This window comes from Cherax quadricarinatus, chromosome 69 (assembly GCF_038502225.1).
Source record: "Cherax quadricarinatus isolate ZL_2023a chromosome 69, ASM3850222v1, whole genome shotgun sequence".
NCBI lineage: Eukaryota > Metazoa > Arthropoda > Malacostraca > Decapoda > Parastacidae > Cherax > Cherax quadricarinatus.
In genome coordinates, this window is record NC_091360.1 from 14,581,484 (window position 1) to 14,601,134 (window position 19,651).

Below are 19,651 nucleotides of genomic sequence, written 5' to 3' on the forward strand. Positions count from 1 at the left end.
TGGGCCCAAGTAAAGCTAGTGCAAGCCCTTTGGTAAAGAAAGCAAAGAACACGATCTAGAGGGATTTTGAAGGGGTTGAGGCAGACCCTGACCCTGCCGACCCTCTGCCTGTTGTGGAAGGTGTTGTGGCATTGGGCAAGTCCATGGGGTTGGAGGTGAGTGACAGGGATGTGGAAGAGTTGGTGGAGGACCACAGGGAAGAGCTAACCACTGACAAACTGCAAGAGCTTCAACTGGAACAGCATCAGACCACAGCTGAGGAACTTGCTTCAGAGAAGAAGGAAAAGAGAGTGAAGGAGGTGTCTTCTTCGGTGATTAAGGACATGTGTTCAAAGTGGAATGAGTTGCAAAGTTTTGTTGAAAAGTATCACCCTGACCAAGCTGAAACAAACCATATCTGCAACATGTTCAGTGACAAAACCTTGTCCCACTTCAGGCAAATCATAAAGAAATGCCAGAAACAGATCTCTCTGGACAGATATTTTGTGCGACAGGGGTCCAGTTACTCTCAAGGTGTTCCCAGTGGCATTAAAAGAAGAAGGGAAGTAACCCCAGAAAAGGACTTGCTACCTTAAGTCCTAATGGAAGGAGATTCTCCTTACCAAACAATAGTGTACACCTTCCTCCTATCCCCTCCTCCCGTCTTCCATCCACCCAGAAGTCTTCAGTAAAGGTAAGTGTAATGTTATTATTATTTTTTAATATGCATGTACTTGATTTCTGATTGTTTTCAGTATGTAAATCTTTATTTAATTTGAAAAAAAAAAAAAATTATTTTAATATTTTTGGGCTGGAACGGATTAATTTTATTTCCATTATTTCTTATGGGGAAAATGGTTTCGAGTTTTGTGAATTTCGACTTTCGGCAGGCTCTCTGGAACGGATTAATCACGAAACTTGGGGGTCCACTGTATATTCATTTGGACCGTTTATTAGTTAAAGCAGCTGATCTTGCAAAAGGCACAAAAGTGATATCAAAGTAAAGGCCACAAATTATTGAGGAGGTTGAAAAACTCTTGCTGATTTGGATAAACAAAAAACAGTTACATGGTGGTAGTGTTTCAGAGGCCATTATGTATTTGTAAAAAAATGAGGCAGTTGCACGATGAACTACTGAAAAAAAAAATGGAACAAGTGCTGAAGCTTAATCCGTCAAGGGTTGGTTTGATAATTTTAAGAAAAGAAGTGGCATTTCTAGTGTGGCTAGGCATGAGGAGGCTGCCACTACTGAAAGTGGCTGTTGAAAAATTTGTTACTGAATTTCAGGAGTAATGTAGAGGCTGAGGGATTAGTCTCCCAACAAGTGTTGAACTGTGACAAGATAGGCCACTTCTGGAAGTAAATGCCCAAGAGGACCTACATGGCTGAAGAGGAAAAGTCAGTACCAGGACACTAGACAATAAAAAACAGGCTCACTCTGTTACTGTGTGGTAATGCAAGTGGGGACTTGAAATTGAAGCCCTACTTGTTTATCATTCTGAAAATCCACAAGTTTTTAAGAATAACAGTGTTATGAAAAACAAATTGGCTGTAATGTGGAGGGCCAACACGAAAGTTTGTGTAACAAGGCAGCTTTTTATTGAGTGGGTTCATGAGGTCTTCCACTGTTAAAAAGTACATTAAAAAACAATTGCCACTCAGATCCTATATTACAACCCAGGAATCCAAAGGCCTGTTATCCTGGGTTTAAAGGGAGCAGAATAAATGCAGCAGAAAAACTTTTGACTTACATTACCCTTCACCAAGTAAGAACAGAATTATGTACACTATGTACAACAATAGATATTAGTGCACTCCACGGTAAGCAAGGCAGAATAGAAGCTGCTAGAGAGCAGACCGTGCTTCAACCAGCTCTAGAATGGGAATGACAAGGGCAGACAATGCATGGTACCCACAATACCTTTGCGAATGCCAAAACCATCTTCTCATTAGCTTGAACCTGGGTACTGATCGAACAACGGGGCCCCATCATTTGACCCTAGTACTGGTTTGCTGGTTGGGAGAGATAGCCTTTCAATGAGGGTGTGTACATGTGCCAAATAAAGGTTACGTACTCTTTGCATGCCACACCCCCACCCCGAGAGGACTCAGGATTAGGCTCCCACCTCCCATTGGTAACCGTACCACCATGGCACCATATAATGGGACCGCCTTTCCTCTCAACCATCCAACTCTTAGATAGAGCTCAGCTTTATTCGTGACATAGAGCCAAACTCTAAACTCAGAGTGAGACAGTAGGGCAAACATAGGTCCAAGACACGGGTGGACAGTAGCCCATGTCCCCTTACTAAAAAAAAACACCCCACACAAGGGGAAAAAAAAGAGCTAGAAACCAGTTACTACAGGTCCCTAACATATCCTAAACTAATATATATAATTTTTAGACTCTAGATAGAGAGTCTACTAACTTATTTTCTTTGCCAGCAATGTGTAATATTTTGAGAGAATAGGGTTGCAGTCGTAGACTCCATCTCATGAGCCTCTTATTGTGGTTCTTCATGGCTTGGAGATATACCAGAGGGTTGTGGTCACTATAAACAGTGACCACCTGTGAAGTCTGGCCCACGTAAACATCGAAGTGCTCCAAAGCCAGTACCAGCACGAGGGCTTCTTTTTCAATGGTAGAGTAAGCCCTCTGGTGCGGCTGGAACTTTGACAAGTAGAATGCTACAGGCCGCAACCCCTCGTCCTCGTTTTGCATCAGTGCTGCCCCAACCCCAGACTCAAAAGCATCAACCTGTAATGAGAAAGGTTTGGAGAAGTCTGGAGAGACAAAAGAATGGGTGCAGTACACAATAATCTTTTTGCTTTTGTAAAAGAATTTTGACATTCTGGGGTCCAATTAAAGGGAACTTTGTGACTGGTAAGAGAGGTAAGAGGGGCTACAATATCTGAAAAATTTTTGCAAAATTTTCTGTAAAACCCTATCATGCCTAGGAAGCGATGAAGAGATTTCCTGTAAAGTAAAAGGACACAAGTGCAACTAATGTGACATTTTTATTGTGGCAATGTTTCGCTCTCCAGGAGCTTTGACAAAGCTCCTGGAGAGCAAAACGTTGCCACAATAAAAATGTCACATCAGTTGCACTTGTGTCCTTTTCCTTTACATATTGTTGGTAATTCTACCAACTTCATTGCAAGAGATTTCCTATCATGGGGAATTGGATAATCTTTAACCCTTTCGTGGTTTCGTTATGCACCAGGGTTTTTGACGTGCTAGTACGCATAAATTCTAGCGCCCTCAAATCTAGCAAGAGAAAGCTGGTAGGCTTACATATGAAAGAATGGGTCTATGTAGTCAGTGTGCACAGTATAAAAAAATCCTGCAGCACACAGTGCGTAATGAGAAAAAAAAACTTTGACCATGTTTTTGGTTTAAAACAGCGACTTTGCACTGTATTTTTGTATGGTGTTTATTGTTGTCTTCTAGTTTTCCTGGTCTCATTGTATAGAATGGAAAACACATTACAGAAATCAAGATGATTTTGACTGGTTTTACAATGAAAAGTACCTTGAAATTGAGCTCAAAGTAGCAGAAATGTTCAATTTTTACCAAAGTTCAAAAATAAACGAATCATGCTAAGCGTCCAATACACGTCAGCTGGTGAGTCTAATATTCTTTCACAAGTGCGCCGATATTATTTATACCATTTCTACTCTAATGCAGTAGTCTGCATAACAGCAAAAGAAATGTAAGAGGGGCCTGGGGACGTGATTAATGAACAGAGGAAATGTTATTTTAGTGCCAGAAATGTCTTTCTTGTGTGAACCAATGACACCCAGTGTTGTTCTGGCCACCTCAAGGCTTGAGCCTGATTTTCGAAAGTTTCAAAAAATTGTTCTGGTTCTGCCTCATTGAAGCGGGGAACAAGCTGTACTGCTTTCTATAAACTAGTCATTTAAAACTTGAGAAAACTGCCTTCTTTCTTTTTCCCTATCAAACTCTTCCTTGGCATATGCCCTCTGTTCCCTAGTCTGCTCAAGATTGATGTTCGCCAACGCAGCTGATTCGCCTTTAGACAACCCTGTTGCACGAGACTGATGATTTTGCTCAGTTGATGTATCATTTTCCTCCTGCGAGAACATCGGGGTTTTATTCCTGGCTCCTGTAGAGGGAGGAGTCTGATGTGTCATCTCCTCTTCTCGAAGTTTGATACTTATAAGAGTACAAAGCTGCGCAGCTGTGAGAGTGCGTTCATAATTAGTGCCAATGGAATGAGCAATTTGCCAACAATGTTGTAGGGAAAATTTAGATAAATTTAGTAAAGTATATTCAGTCACCAGACGTCTGACTCGTCTAGGCGGCATACCCCAACGCACACGTTATTTGCAACACACGCTTAGCTATGCACAGTACGACTGCAAAATACTCGTACCCCAACGTAACAAGTTACAGTGGTCCCTCAATAATCGTCCGGCTCGATAGTCGTCCTTTTTGGAAATTGTCGCATTATTCTCATCCAAACATTGGCTCGCAAATGGTCGGCTTACTCACTAATCGTCCTTTGTCCGGGACGCGTACTCACGCTCTGAGCCGCCTCGGCCTCCTTTCCCAGCCAGTGTGCCATTGTTTACCAGTGAGCAATGGTCCCTTCACTTGTTCATACGAAATATTTCATAATATTCCATTCATTTTAGTGCTTGCAAGTGCTAAATAAGCTACCATGGCTCCAAAGAAAGCTCCTAGTGCCAAACCTTTGGTAAAGAAAGTGAGAAATACGATTGAATTTAAGAAAAACATCATTGAACAATATGAAAGTGGCTTACGTGTGGCCAAACTGGCCAGCTGAGGAGCTGCAAGAGCTTCAGCAGGAACAGGAACAGATCGCAGCTCAGAATCTTGCTGCAGAGGAAGAGGAAGAGAGACGGAAGAAGGTGCCTACTTCAGAAATTAAGGAGATTTTTGAAATGTGGGGTAGGATGGAAAGATTTATGGAGAAACATGACCCTGAGAAGGATGTTGCAAGCCATATTGGCAACTTGTACAGTGACAGAGTCTTGGCCCATTTTATGGAAGTTTTAAAGAGACGCCAGAAACAGAGCTCTCTGGACACTTTTTTTTGTGAGACAGGACTCCAGTGACTCTCAATCTGGTCCTAGTGGCATTAAGAAACAGAGAAGAGAAGTAACCCCAGAAAAGCACTTGGTACCTGAGGTGTTGATGGAAGGGGATTCCCTTTCCAAACAGTAACTAATCCAATGTCTCTCCTCCTCCAGTCTTCCATACACTAAGAAGAATCGCCAATAAAGGTAAGTGTTATGTTGTTAATGTTTCATTCATCATGTCCCATTGTATTGTTTATGTACTACATCTATGTTTCATGTAAAAAAAATTTTTGTTTTAATACTTCTGGGTGTCAGGAACGGATTAATTGTATTTACATTATTTCTTATGGGGAAAATTGATTCGAAAATCGTCTTTATCGATAATCGTTGCACTTCCAGGAACGGATTAACGACGATAAATGAGGGACCACTGTATTTGCAAGACACGCTTAGCTATGCACATTACGACTGCAGAATATGCACACACAGTAGCAAGGCTGATACACAATAGCAAAACTGACTGCAAAAATCTTCACACAACAGCAAGATTGACCGTAGCGAAGTGAGCACAACAAACAAGCTAGTAGCGAGCTGTCAACGATCATACAATAGCAAGGCTGACCATAGCAAGGCAATTGATACGCAAAGTTTGTGAAGCATTGGCAAAGCTAATGTAATGACAGACAGCAAGCTACACAATGTTTCTGCTTCCAGCATCACCCTACGCTCAACCTGTGCTCTAAGTCCAGCTCCAGCTCTCGGACAAGCTACCCATATTACAACCCAGGAATCCAAAGGCCTGTTATCCTGGGTGTAAAGGGAGCAAAATAAACACAGCAGAAAACTTTTGACTTACATTATCCTTCACCAAGTAAGAACAGAATTATGTACACTATATACACTGTACAACAATAGGTACAGTGGACCCCCGCTTAATGATCACCTCCCAATGCGACCAATTATGCTGTATTTATGTAAGTGCGTTTGTACGTGTATGTTTGGGGGTCTGAAATGGACTAATCTACTTCACAATATTTCTTATGGGAACAAATTCGGTCAGTACTGGCACCTGAACATACTTCTGGAATGAAAAAATATCATTAACCAGGGGTCCACTGTATTAGTGCACTCCATGGTAAGCAAGGCAGAATAGAAGCCACTAGAGAGCAGACTGTGCTTCAACCAGCTCTAGAATGGGAATGACAAGGGCAGACAGGTGCGTGGTACCCGCAACACCTCTGCGATTGCCAAAACCATCTTCTCATTGGCTTAAACCTGGGTACTGATCGAACGACGGGGCCCCATCATTTGACCCTAGTACAGTGGACCCCCGGTATTCGATGGCATCGGTATTCGATAAATCCGGTATTCGATGCATTATATCGCAAAAATTTTGCCTTGGTATCCAATCGAAAACCCAGTATTCGATACGATTCGTTTGAGACGTGTCCATGTGTGGCCTGAACTGCCCCGTGTGTGCCAGTGTTTACAAGCCAGCCAGTGTGCGAGCATCTAAGGATACATTCGGTACATTCCATATTATCCATATTATCACTGTTTTTGGTGCTTGTTTCTGCAAAATAAGTCACCATGGGACCAAGAAAGCTTCTAGTGCCAACACTTCGAGAAAAAAGGCACTAATGACTATTGAAATGAAGAAAGAGGTAATTGCAAAGTACGAAAGTGGAGTGAGTGTGTCGGAGCTGGTCAGGTTGTATAATAAACCCCAATCAACCATCTCTACTATAGTGACCAGAAAAACAGCAATCAAGGAAGTAGTTCTTGCAAAAGGTACAACTGTGATTACAAAACAGCGACCGCAAGTGTTAGAAAATGTTGAGAGACTGTTATTGGTGTGGATAAATGAAAAACAGATAGCAGGAGATAGCATCTCTCAAGCGATCATTTTTGAAAAGGCTAGGCAGTTGCATAACGATTTGGCAAAGAAATTGCCTGCAACTAGTGCTGATGTGAGTGAATTTAAGGCCAGCAAAGGTTGGTTTGAAAGATTTAAGAATCGTAGTGGCATACATAGTGTGATTAGGCATGGTGAGGCTGCCAGTGACTCTCAAGCTGGTCCTAGTGGCATTAAAAGAAGAAGGGAAGTAACCCCGGAAAAGGACTTGCTACCTCAAGTCCTAATGGAAGGGGATTCCCCTTCTAAATGCTAACACCTCTCCCCTCCTCCCATCCCATCAATCATCACCAGATCTTCATTAAAGGTAAGTGTCAATTATTTTATTGTTACTGTAATTATTCTATTGCATTAAACTTAATATTTCATGTAGTAAAATTTTTTTTTTCATACTTTTGGGTGTCTTGCACGGATTAATTTGATTTCCATTATTTCTTATGAGGAAAATTGATTCGCTTTTCGATATTTTCAGTATTCGATGAGCTCTCAGGAACGGATTAATATCGAATACCGGGGGTCCACTGTACTGGTTCGCTGGTTGGGGGAGATAGCCTTTCAGTGAGGGTGTGTACATGCGCTGAATAAAGGTTACGTAGTCTTTGCATGCCACATTCTATATACTTATGAATAATGCTCCTGCTCACCCTCCAAGCTTGGAAAACGAGTTGCTGGAAGAGTTCAGTTTTATAACTGTGTAGTTCTTGCCTCCTAGCACCACTCCTCTCATCCAGCCCATGGATCAGCAGGTCATTTCTATTTCAAGAAACTCTACACCAAAGCACTTTTTGAAAGGTGCTTTGAAATCACCAGGAAGTTCTGGAAGGACTTACAGACAAAGCCTGGGGGAAATGTGTCTTCCAGGACCATGCAGTCAGCATGGAAGAAATTGTCGCCTGACTTTGTGGCAGCCAGGGATTTTGAAGGCTTTGAATATTAGCCTGAGCCAGTAGAGGATATTGTGTCTCTGGGGAAGACCTTGGGCCTAGAAGTGACTGAAGATGATGTGGAGAAGTAGGTGGAGGAGCATAGAACTGAACTCACCACAGAAGAACTTGTAGACCTTCAGAAGGATCAGCAGCAGATTACAGCAGAGGAGCTGTCACCAGAGGAAGTGGAGGGAAGAGATGATGTGCCCATTGCACTTGTCAAGGAAATGTGTACTAAATGGCATGAAGTTTGCAGAAAAATACCATCCAGACAAAGCAGTGGCCATCCCTCTAACATATACAATGACCATTAAAAAACATCTCCTCTCCCTAACATATCCCAACATCAGCTAATTATGGGACAATTACACATGCCTCTCTTCAATGTCAGGAACACACTCCAAACAAAATAGACTTACTCTCCTTAACTGTAATTCTTCCAAACACTAAATGACTGTAAACATAAAATTCCTAAAATTGTTATCACCTTCTTAAACTTAACCCTCTCAGGGTTTCTGACGTACTAGTACGGCTTACGCACCAGGGTTATTGACGTACTAGTACGCCTAAATTCTAGCGCCCTCAAATCTAGTGAGAGAAAGATGGTAGGCCTACATATGAAAGAATGGGTCTATGTGGTCAGTGTGCGCAGCATAAAAAAAAATCCTGCAGCACATAGTGCGTAACAAAAAAACTTTGGCAGTGTTTTTGGTTTAAAACAGTGACTTTGCACTGTATTTTTGTATGGTATTTATGATGATATTCTAGTTTTCCTGGTCTCATTTTATAGAATGGAAAACATTTTACAGAAATTTACACAATTTTCATTGGGTTTACAATGAGAATTTTTTTGAAATTGAGCTCAAAGTAGCAGAAATCTTCGATTTTTGCCGAAGTTCAAAAGTAAACAAATCATGCTATGCGTCTAATACACGTCAATTGCAGAGTCTAATATTCTTTCACAAGTGCGCTGATATTATTTATACCATTTCTACACTAATGCAGTAGTCTGCATAACAGTAAATCTTCTATTTTTTGTGAGAATAAAAATTCAAAGTGGAAAGCAAAAGAATGTAAGAGGGGCGTGGGGACGTGACTAATGAACAAAGGAAATGTTATTTTAGTGCCAGGAATGTCTTTCTTGTTTATTCTGGACCCTATTTGGAAATTGGCATCTTTTGAAATTTGTGTGAAATTGGCAAAATTGCTAAATTCTGACTACTTTATTGAATAGTTGAAATCGGTAAATGGGTGGTTTCTTGTACTCATTCAATAGAAGAAAATGGAGTTCTAGCGAAATGTTATGATTTTTGTCGACTAGTACACTGGAATTGGCCGAAAATAGGGCTCAAAGTGGGCAAAATCGCCGATGCATAAACATCGTCGAGACCACTAACTTCGTGAGAGCATAATTCCGTAAGTTTTTCATCAAATTTCATACTTTTGGTGTCATTATGATTGGGAAAAGATTATCTTTTCATGATTTTTTTTTTTTTTTTTTTTTTTTTTAAATTTGGAGGCCCTGAGAACAAGTCTGGGAGAGGGACTGTCGACCCTGAAAGGGTTAAGGTAGTCTTAAGTTTGCCTATAATACCCTGCTATATAACAGCTTTTAACTTTGTAAAATCATTGTAGCATACCAAGATAAAAACATTCACATTACCAAATTACACTAATTGTAATACTATTGTTTTTGCTATTTCACTATTATAAATCTTATTATCATAAAATTCCTGATTACCTAACTTTTGTCATAATGTGAATTAATTAGCATTAAAATGTACCACTTTATAACCTGTACCAATTTAGTCAGTAAGAATTAGGATTATTCACCTCAAAATTCCTAGGCATGCTAGTGGCTTTCTTTGTACTTTACATTTTGTACTATGTTAATCTTACAGTTTAACCCTTAAATGGTCCAAACGTATATATACGTTTTTTCAACATCTGAAAGTATGTAAAAAAATTTAGATCTTTTTTTTTTTGTTTTACATGTGAAAACGTGTAAAAAAAACTTTTATCTATGTTTTTTTTTTTGTTATATTTGAAAATATGTAAAAAAAAGTAGATCTACTTTTGTAGCACTACGAATTTGAACGTCGATCTGTTTGGACCGTTTAAGGGTTAAACTTTACAAAGAAATAAAAATTTTGAATGTTTACAGTGTCATGTTTCAGTTTAGACAAGGGTTAAAACAGAGTCTGAAACAAACCTCACTGGACAGGTTTTTAGTGAGACAAAGAACCAGTGAGCCAGAATAAGGTGTTAGTGGTGAAAAGAGACAAAGAAGAGAAACATCACCAGGACAGTTGCCAGACTGTTGCAACCCCAAATCCTGAGGTGTCTCCTGGTGTCGAAAAATTTTTGAAAGAAAAAAAAAAAATGATTTTTGCTTATGAAATGATAGAGAATCTTTTCCTGGTGGTAATGACACCAAAAGAATGACATTTGATGGAAAATTTACGGAGTTACGCTCTCACGAAGTTAGCAACCTCGGCGATATTTACGAATCGGCGATTTCGCTCACTTTGGGCCCTATTTTTGGGTAATTCCATTGTTCCAGTCGACCAAACTCATAGCTATTTCTTTAGAACTACATTTGTTCTATTGATTGAGTACAAGAAACTGCCCATTTACTGATTACAACTACCCAATAACGTGGTCAGAAATTTGCAATTTGACCAATTTCACACAAATTAAAAAATATGCCAATTTTAAAATAGGGTCCAGAATGAACAATGCAGACATTCCTGGCTCTAAAATAACATTTTCTTTGTTCATCGGTCATGTCTCCAGGCCCCTCTGATATTACTGTTGCTTTCTATTTTGAATTTTTATTCAAACAAAAAATAGAAGATTTACTGTTATGCGGACTACTGCAATATTGTAATAATTGTATAAATAATGTCAACCCATTCATGACTGCATATTAGAATGGCTACTTCGACATTTATTGGACAATGACATCATTTGTTTACTTTTGAACATTGGCAAAAATCAAACATTTCCCCTAATTTGAGCTCCATTTCAAGGTTCTTTTCACAGTAAAACCAATCAAAATCACCTATATTTATATAATACGTTTTCCATTCTATCAACTGAGACCAAGAAAACGAGAATACAACCATAAATACTATACAAAAATAGACCACAAAGTCAGCATTTTAATTAAAAAAATGGTCAGTCTTTTTTTTCTCATTATGCACTGCTTGCTGCAGGATTTTTTTCATATGGTGCACACTGACCACACTGACCCATTCTCTCACATGTGCGCCTACCAGCTTTCTCCTGCTTGATTTGAAGCCGCTAGAATTTATGAGTATATGTACTTCAAACACAGTGGTTCGTAAGACGTATATATACGACCGAAACAGTCAAAAGGTTAAGTTGAATTTTGTGCAGAGATTTAAAAGCTCATGTGTGTGTGTGAGTTCTCATCTGAGCTGCCTCCTGATGTTATCACTACAACATCATTATTTGCTATATTCCTCCATTTTAGGTGCCTTAAGTTGAAATCCCCCAGGAGCAAGATGTTGGGGGCAGGATCTGGAAGATTTTCCAGACAGTGGTCAGTTTTCAACAGCTGTTCCTGGAATTGTTGGGACATTGCATCCGGAGGCTTTTAGACTACAACAATGACTCGATTTTGGTTCTCGATCTTCACTGCTAAAACTTCAGCTACATCATTTGAAGCATTAAGCAGTTCTATGCAAATAAGTGACTCTGCAATATACAGGCCAAATCCCCCTCCCCCTTTCGCCTGTTCACTCTGTCGCATCTGTATAGGTTGTAACCTGGGATCCATATTTCGTTGTCCAAGTGATCCTTTATGTGGGTCTCTGTGAAAGCTATGAACATTGCATTTGCCTCTGCAAGCAGTCCAAGGATGAAAGGTATTTTGTTGTTTGTTGCTGGCTTTAGACCCTGTATATTTGCAAAGAAGAATGTCATCGGATTGGTGGTATTGGCAGTACTGGGGGGGATTTTTTTTTCCGGCACTAATATCTATATTTGTTGGTTTGGAATGGAGGCCATTGACTGTGACTCCACTCCAGAAATGACTGGATTTGGTGTACAATTTCTGCCATTACCTGCCATTTAATTTTCCTTTCTGGCACTAAAAACCCTCTCCCTCTTGAATGGCTGTGGCTACCCAGGTTTTCCCATGGTCTAGATGTTTTGTGGTGTCATCCATTCCTCGTACATAAACTGAGTGTCTTTGTGGCTGTCGTTTTGTTTGTTAACAGATAAAACATCTCTTCTGAGCCCATTTCTTCTTAGTTGAAGGAAGCTGCATTAGGAAGTGATCACCCTCCCACCTCAAGTGAGTGGGTAATCGGTGATCAGTTCATGAACAGTTTTGTATAGCAGGTGTTGTGACCTGGTTCTTGATTATCAGTTGTCTGATGACAGCTAAACAAAACTCGCCATACGGTGGTGTGTTGCTGGTCTTCATTTGGTACATATTATCCGCCTCTGTGTGAACTCTAACTCCTTTTCCTTCCAAGGGAAATATTATTCTCAAACCTTCGGTGTCGCTATGGGCTCTCCTCTCTCTCCTGTCCTTGCTAATCTTTACATGGAATACTTCGAGACTGTTCTTCTTCCTACCCTCGATGAGCAACCTTCACTCTGGCTCCGCTATGTGGATGACATCTTTGCTCTGTGGCCTCATGACTCCAGTCTCTTCCAACATTTTCTTGATGCTCTTAATAATCTTGCCCCTTCCATTAAGTTTAAAGCTGAATGGGAATCTAATTCCTTGCTTCCTTTCCTTGATGTCCATGTCCACCGCTCAGATACAGGTTTTTCCTTTACCGTTTACCGAAAACCTATGCACAGTGGCATGTACATTCACTACTTTTCCTATCATGCTTCCCCTGTCAAGAAATGTGTTCTTATTTCCCTCTTTCTCCGTGCCCTCCACATCTGTGATCCTCAGTTCCTTCCAGCAGAAATTTCCACTCTTCATAATTTGTTTTCCCGTCTTGGCTACCCTTCCCATTTCATAGACTCTGCCCTCTCACATGCTAAACATAATTTCTTCTCTCCCAAACTCTACTCCTGGGAACTCTTCTATCCTCTGCCTTCCCTACATTTCCGGTCTTTCTAATCTCAACAATTCTCTCCATCCCTTAGACATCAAACTTACCTTCCGCCAGACTAACACTCTTCGCACTAATCTTGTTCATACCTCTCCTCCCTCTACAGATGTTCCTGGTGTCTACTCTATTTCTTGCTCCTCCTGTCCTCTTCAATACTTCGGAGAAACTGGTCGATCTCTTTCTGACAGACTTAGGGAGCACAAAAATAGTGTTAGGCTTGTCGACACTAACAATGCTCTTTTCTGTCACGTCAGAGATCATAGCCATCCTATTGACTGGTCTTCTGCTAAAACTGTCTTCCCTACTTTCAACTTGAACAGTCGCCGTCTAGTTGAATCCTCTCTAATACACAACTTTCCTTGTATGAATCTGAGTCTCTGTAGATGCCTTCCTCTCCCACTACATTGTAAAATGCTCCAAACTTCAGAACACCTGTGACTTAACCTGACTCCTCATTTTTTCTTTTTCTTTTTCTTCTCCCTCTTCCCCTTTCCTCTTTTCTTTTTCTCCTCTGGGTTGTCTTTCTCTCTTCTGTCTCTTATTTCTGTTCCTTCTTCATTTATTTCACCACTTCCCCTTTCACGCACCTCTGTGCGCTTGCTCTCCCTCTGTGGGCACCTAGCTCTCTTGCAGTGCTCCCCTTCCTTTGTATTTGACTGGCTCGTCCTCCCTATTCCCCACTTCTACCACTACCACTACCTCTTCTACTACTACTACTACTACTGATGAAATTAAGACACATGTGCGGCGTCTGGGTGTCTTTGTTGTGGATGTTTTGCCATCCAGTGGCTGGCTGGATGGCGAAACGTCTATGATAGGGATGCCCGGGTGTTGCACATGTGTCTTAATTTCATCTTGTCGGTATTATATACCATTCTTGTACTACTACTACTACTACCTCCACCTGTTCCTGCCTATATATAGCCGTCCTGCTCCACTTCTGGTTAGTGTGACTTTGTAAATGGTCCAAGTCGGACCGAAACGTCGTCGTAAGCTTCTCTCTTTTATGTGCGGGTTATTTGTGTATCGTTCCAGTCACGGTATTGTGCCTTTTTTTGTTATTTTGTTATATATGCATTGAACATTGAAATGTCCATGAGAAGAAAAGTTTCATGTACCACCTGTAACTCTTATGAACACAATCAGCATAGCCAATTTGCATGTCACATTTGTCAACCAAATTCATGTTTTGTGTATAGTCAATCACTGTTACTGGTTTTAGAATAGGTTCATTTGTCACTCTATTCACCATTCCAGTGTCTTTCATTTCGTTATGGTGAACGAATGTCAACAGTGTGACATCTCGTTTGTCATGCCACCGTAATACTATGATGTCATTGGCAGCAAACACCTGCACCTCACCACTGTGAGTGCCTGTGTTGAACCTAGGCATATATTTATGATTAGAACGCACTGTGCCACACATGTCTGTCATGTTCAGTCACAAGAAATCACTGAGTAAAGGGCTTGTGTACCAGTTATCAGTATATAATGTATGCCCCTTACCAAGATATGGTGCCGTCATTGTTCTCATTATGTCACTCGAGATACCCAATAACATCTTGGTATCTCCCAGTGTTTTACTTTCCGTGTATACAGTTATGTCCAATACCAGGCCACTGTCACAGTCACAGAGAGTACAAACAGTTTTATACCAAAGTGTTTCCTCTTGCTCGGTATACTGCTTGAACAACAGTCTACCTTTGAACAAAATCAAAGACTCGTCAATTACAAGATTATTGAAAGGATAAAAATACATGTTGAACTTTTGCTTCAGATACATAAAAAACATTTCTAATCTTGTATAACCTGTCATTTCTTTCAGGCCTGGTTTTGTCAGAGAAGTGCAACATACATAACAGTAAGATAAATCTGTTCACTGCGATGATATCACCGAAGGTCGGGGTAGAAATTAGCGCATCTGTGGACCAGTATGATTTTACATAATGCTTATAGACATGAAGCATAAGCATTATTGTTGCAAAAAACAAATACATTTCAGCCACAGTTGTCTCCTTCCACCTGTGTAGTCTTCACTGTGGTGATATCATTGTATTTGCCATGGTGTAATCAAAATACTTGTTACTTTCCCTGACAATATTTTCCATAAAGGGCTGGTCAAAGAAAAGTTCAAAGAATTAAAGTTCACTTTCAGTGTTTCTAAGGGAACAAGATGGCAGGAATTCACTTTGAATGTCATCAAACTGATAAGGATTGGGAACAAAAATTGGGATTTTGTTGCCAATCCCAGATGCGGTTTGCTGGTGGGCACTGGACATCATAAGCTGGTTGTGGTTGTAGTTGTGGTTGTGCAGGTTGTGGTGTGGGACTGGGTGATGATGCACTTTGTCCTGGACCTGCTGAGTTAGTGGCGTGGGTCCCAGCCTGGGATGGTGCCACATGCTGCATGCCCATGGCACCACCACCACCTACTGATGCATATGGTCGATTCATCCCAGTTGTAACCACATCATCATCACTTTCACTGTCCATTTCAGGTGTAGGGCCATGGGATGTACTCTGGGATGTACTCCCTCCCCTGGAATTGCATATGGTACACTACCTGGGTGCATGCAGAGTTGTATAAACTGACACTTCACTTGTGAATATGATTCCTCACTATCGCTACTCGAATGGTCATCAAAAGCAATAAAATTGTCCACATCACTGTCATTACCATTACTCAAATCCGAGGCCTGGCCATGCGAAAATATTAGTTTTCTCTTGCAACGAAGTACAACTGAACGTGACTGAGACACACCAACACCAGAGGTGGAAGGTTGAGGGTCATCAGGATTTTTGGCACTATTTTCAATATCTTAAGCATTGCTTTCAGTCACAAATTGTTCAAAACCATAGAATTCCTCTTTAGATACACTTCCATCAGTGTTAGAACTATTACTTGGGAAGAGGATAGTCCCAATTTGCCGGGGAGTGAGAGCTTCCTTGCCGCGAGGCATGATGAACAATGCGTACTAAGATGACGTTCCCACAATGCTATGTGGCTGCCCCAATTTTTTGTTTACTGTGCACACTGACCATGCAGACCCATTCTCTAAGATGTAGGCCTACCAGCCTTCTCATGCTAAATTTGAAGCTTTACAATTATGGCATAGTTCTACGGCTTGGACCCTGGCTTCAAAGCCGTATAACTACAGGGCAGACCCTCAAAGGGTTAAGGTTGTCAATTGGTCTTCTAGTTCACTAATCCTTGAGTTTTGTGTCGTTAGATGATGCTCTAGGTTGCTCTAGGTCCGCAGTCAGTTTTTTGTAGGTTTCATTTTGCCGCCTCAGCATATTATTTTCCTGTAAAATTTTATCACTGGTGTCGAGTCGTTGTTGAGGACTGCATACCTGGGCTACACCTTTGGATGTTGATGAGATGTAGTTGATGATGCCATTTGGGGTGAAGAGGTCTTGAGTGTTTGCCATGGTTGTGGAAGAGAAGTCAGCTTGGGTGTGAGATGTGGGTGAGGATGAATGTTGACTGAATTCAGAGAAAGTTTTGGAGTCGTCTGCCATTGTTATTGTTGTTGTGTTGGTCCAGGCAGGGGTGAGGGGGTGGAAGATGCGCTGGCATCCTTCAGGGTAGACATTATGGGTAACATTTTTCTAGGAGTTTTGGTATACGTCTTGGAGTTGTTTCTTCTATTTTTCCATTCCATGAGAACACTAGTGCAGTTGACATGGAGCTACTTTAGTGGTAACCATTGCTTGGTTGGTGTCACATCTAGCAGCAGGTTGGTGTTTGGTATACCGGGCAGTCCTCTTTTAGTCATAAATGGTCAGCTTGTTTGCATCACTATCATTTTTTTTTTTTGGTCATTATTGGTTCCACGTGGGTCAGTGCAGCAGTACTGTACAAGCATTTGGGCCATAATTAGAGCTTAGGTTGGGCTAGGGGGCAGCAAAGATATGGGAGTAGCCGTTGGTGTTGCCACTGCTGCCGCTGCCACTAACTAGTGTGGTATTACACTATGATTGCACTTGCCGAAAGCTTTCGCAAAGTTTTTGTATACTATATCTGCATTTTTATTGTTCTCCAATGTATCCAAGACCATGTCATAGTGATCCGTTAGCTGTGAGAGGCAGGAGTGACCTGCTCTAAACCCATGCTGCCCTAGGTTGCACAGTTGATGGCGATCTTGCTTCTTAGAACCCTTTCAAAGATTTTTATGATGTGGGATGTTAGTGCAGTTGGTCTGTAATTCTTTACAATTGCTTTACTGCCACCCTTGTGGAGTGAGGCTATGTCTGTTGTTTTCAGTGACTGGGATGACCCCTGTGTCCATGCTCCTTCTCCATAGAATAGTTAATGCACATGAAAGGGGTTTCTTGTGGTTCATGATGAACACAGAGTTTCACGAGTCTGGGCCTAGGGCAGAGTGCATGGGCATGTCATTTATTGCTTTTGATTTTACAAAGTCCTGTGTTGTTAGGATTATATCAAAAATTTTTGAATTGATCAAATTTTGAGTCTGTCATAAAAGAATCATTTAGATTGTTGACCCTTAGTCTGAGTAATGGCTCACTAAATGGTGAGTCATATTGGGAGTTCAGTATCTCACTCATTTCTTTGCTGTCATCTGTGTAAGTCCCATCTTGTTTAACTAGAGGCCCATTACTGGATGTGATTTTTGCCCTAGATTTGGCATAATATATATATATATATTTTTTTCAGCCTTATTTACAGTTTTAAGTTCTTCCTGTGTTTCTTGGCTCATGTATGATTCCCTTAGCTTAAGTTCAATATTTTCTGTTTCTCTGGCTTGTGCCTACCTGGAGTCTACCTGGAGGATATTCTGGGGATCAACACCCCTGCGGCCCAGTCCACAACCAGGCCTCCTGGGGGATCAGGGCCTGATCAATCAGGCTGTTACTGCTGGCCGCACGTAGTCCAATGTATGAACCATAGCTCAGCTGATCCAGCACCGACTTTAAGTCTCTGTCCAGCTCCCTCTTGAAGGCAGCCAGGGGCCTATTGGTAATTCCCCTTATGCATGGTGAGAGGCTGTTGAACAGTTTTGTACTCCAGACACTTATGGTGTTTCCTCTTAGTGTACCCTACTTTTCATTGGGGGTATTTTGCACCATCTGCCCAGTCTTTTATTTTTGTAGGGAGTGATTTCTGTGTGCAGATTCCGGGCCATTCCTTCTAGGATTTTCCAAGTGTAGATTATGATATATCTCTCTCTTGCCTGCATTCCAGTGAGTACAAGTCAAGTGCTTCCAAGCGCTCCCAGTAGTTGAGGTGTTTGAGGGAACTTGTATGTACAGTAACGGTTCTCTGTACACTCTCTAAATCGGCAATTTCACCTGCTTTGAATGGAGACGTTAATATACAGCAGTATGCTAGCATAGAGAGAACAAATGATTTGAAAAGGATCATCATTGGCTTGGCATCTCTTGTTTTGAATGTTCTCAATATCCATCTTATCATTTTCTTTGCAGTTGTGATAGTGGCACTGTTGTGAGCCTTGAAAGTGAGGTCCTCAGGCATTACCACTCCCCGGTCCCTCACATTTTTTTTGCTCTATTGCATGATTAGAGTTTGTAGTATACAGTGGACCCCCGCCTTTCGGCGGCTGCGACTTTTGTGAAATCCAACTTTTGGCAATTTTTTCATGATTAGTCTCGTGATTCGGCAACCGTCTGGTACACATCGGAGCAGCATCCCAGCATCACACTTGACTGACTGACTTACTGACTTGACTGACTGACTTGACTGACTAAATGACTTTGACTTACTGAATGACTTAAAGTTCACTGAAGAGGGCCCTGAAACTTTGTCTAGAGCAGCTGATGCCTTACCATCAGTTGTATAATGTACTGCAGGGTAAAATAGAACAGAAATCCATTACAGAATTTATGCACACTCCAATACAATCATCGACTTCAGTACCAGAACCTCTACCATCCACCTCAGCCTAGTAGGACCACAGCATAACTCTCCACTCTCTTCACAATCATCCACAAACACCAGCACCCACAATTTAAGTTAAGAAATACTATTATTTCTGTTGTAAGTGTAGTCTTAAGCAGTAAAAACAACATAATACATCACAACAATGAACTACAATTACATAGTTCTTTTATTTTTGTAAGATCTGTAGATCTAAAAAAAAGCTGTTTGGTTTTGTGGAGGCTCCCAGGAACGTAACCCTATTTTTCCCTTAAGTTCTTCAGTTTGTCTAACACGGTTTTGTCTAACACTGCATTTTCAGGAATGTAACTACCGTGTTAAACAATGGTCTACTGTAAATCTATATTTAATCTTTAAAAAAAAAATATTTTTTGTTAATACTTTTGGGTGTCTGGATTTCCATTATTTCTCATGGGGAAAATGGTTTTGCCAATCGTGAATTTCGCCATTCAGCAGACTCTCTGGAATGGATTAATCACTTAACTTGGGGGTCCACTGCACTCAGTTCTAATTATTATCTCCTCCATTTTTCCATAACAGAGTAGTTGGAATTTGTCCTCATTGAACATCATCTTTTTTTTCGTTGCCCAGTGGAAAATTTGGTTTATTTCTTCTTGGAGGTTAACCATGTCCTCTATAGAGGATTGCAAATGGCACAGTCGGTGGCAAGGGTCGTGGCAGGTCACGATCCAAAACCCCAGCCACTGATAGTGAAAGTGATAATGAAGGTGAATAT

General features: G+C 40.9%; 2 protein-coding genes across 6 annotated transcripts in view; both read left to right on the top strand.

Annotated features, from left to right (window-relative positions):
* LOC128701821 (phytanoyl-CoA dioxygenase, peroxisomal) overlaps positions 1-19,651 on the top strand; it is a 193,197-nt gene that overhangs the window by 46,772 nt on the left and 126,774 nt on the right. Inside the window, exon 2 of one of the 5 annotated variants that reach the window (XM_070099843.1) lies at positions 14,818-14,853. The exons of the other annotated variants lie outside the window; for them this stretch is intronic. The gene's annotated coding sequence lies outside the window, so the exon portion shown is untranslated. The remainder of the gene's footprint in view (positions 1-14,817; positions 14,854-19,651) is intronic. 5 annotated transcript variants of the gene reach the window in all.
* Positions 1-19,651, top strand: part of LOC138854784 (uncharacterized) — a 338,965-nt gene that overhangs the window by 32,313 nt on the left and 287,001 nt on the right. The window lies entirely within an intron of this gene.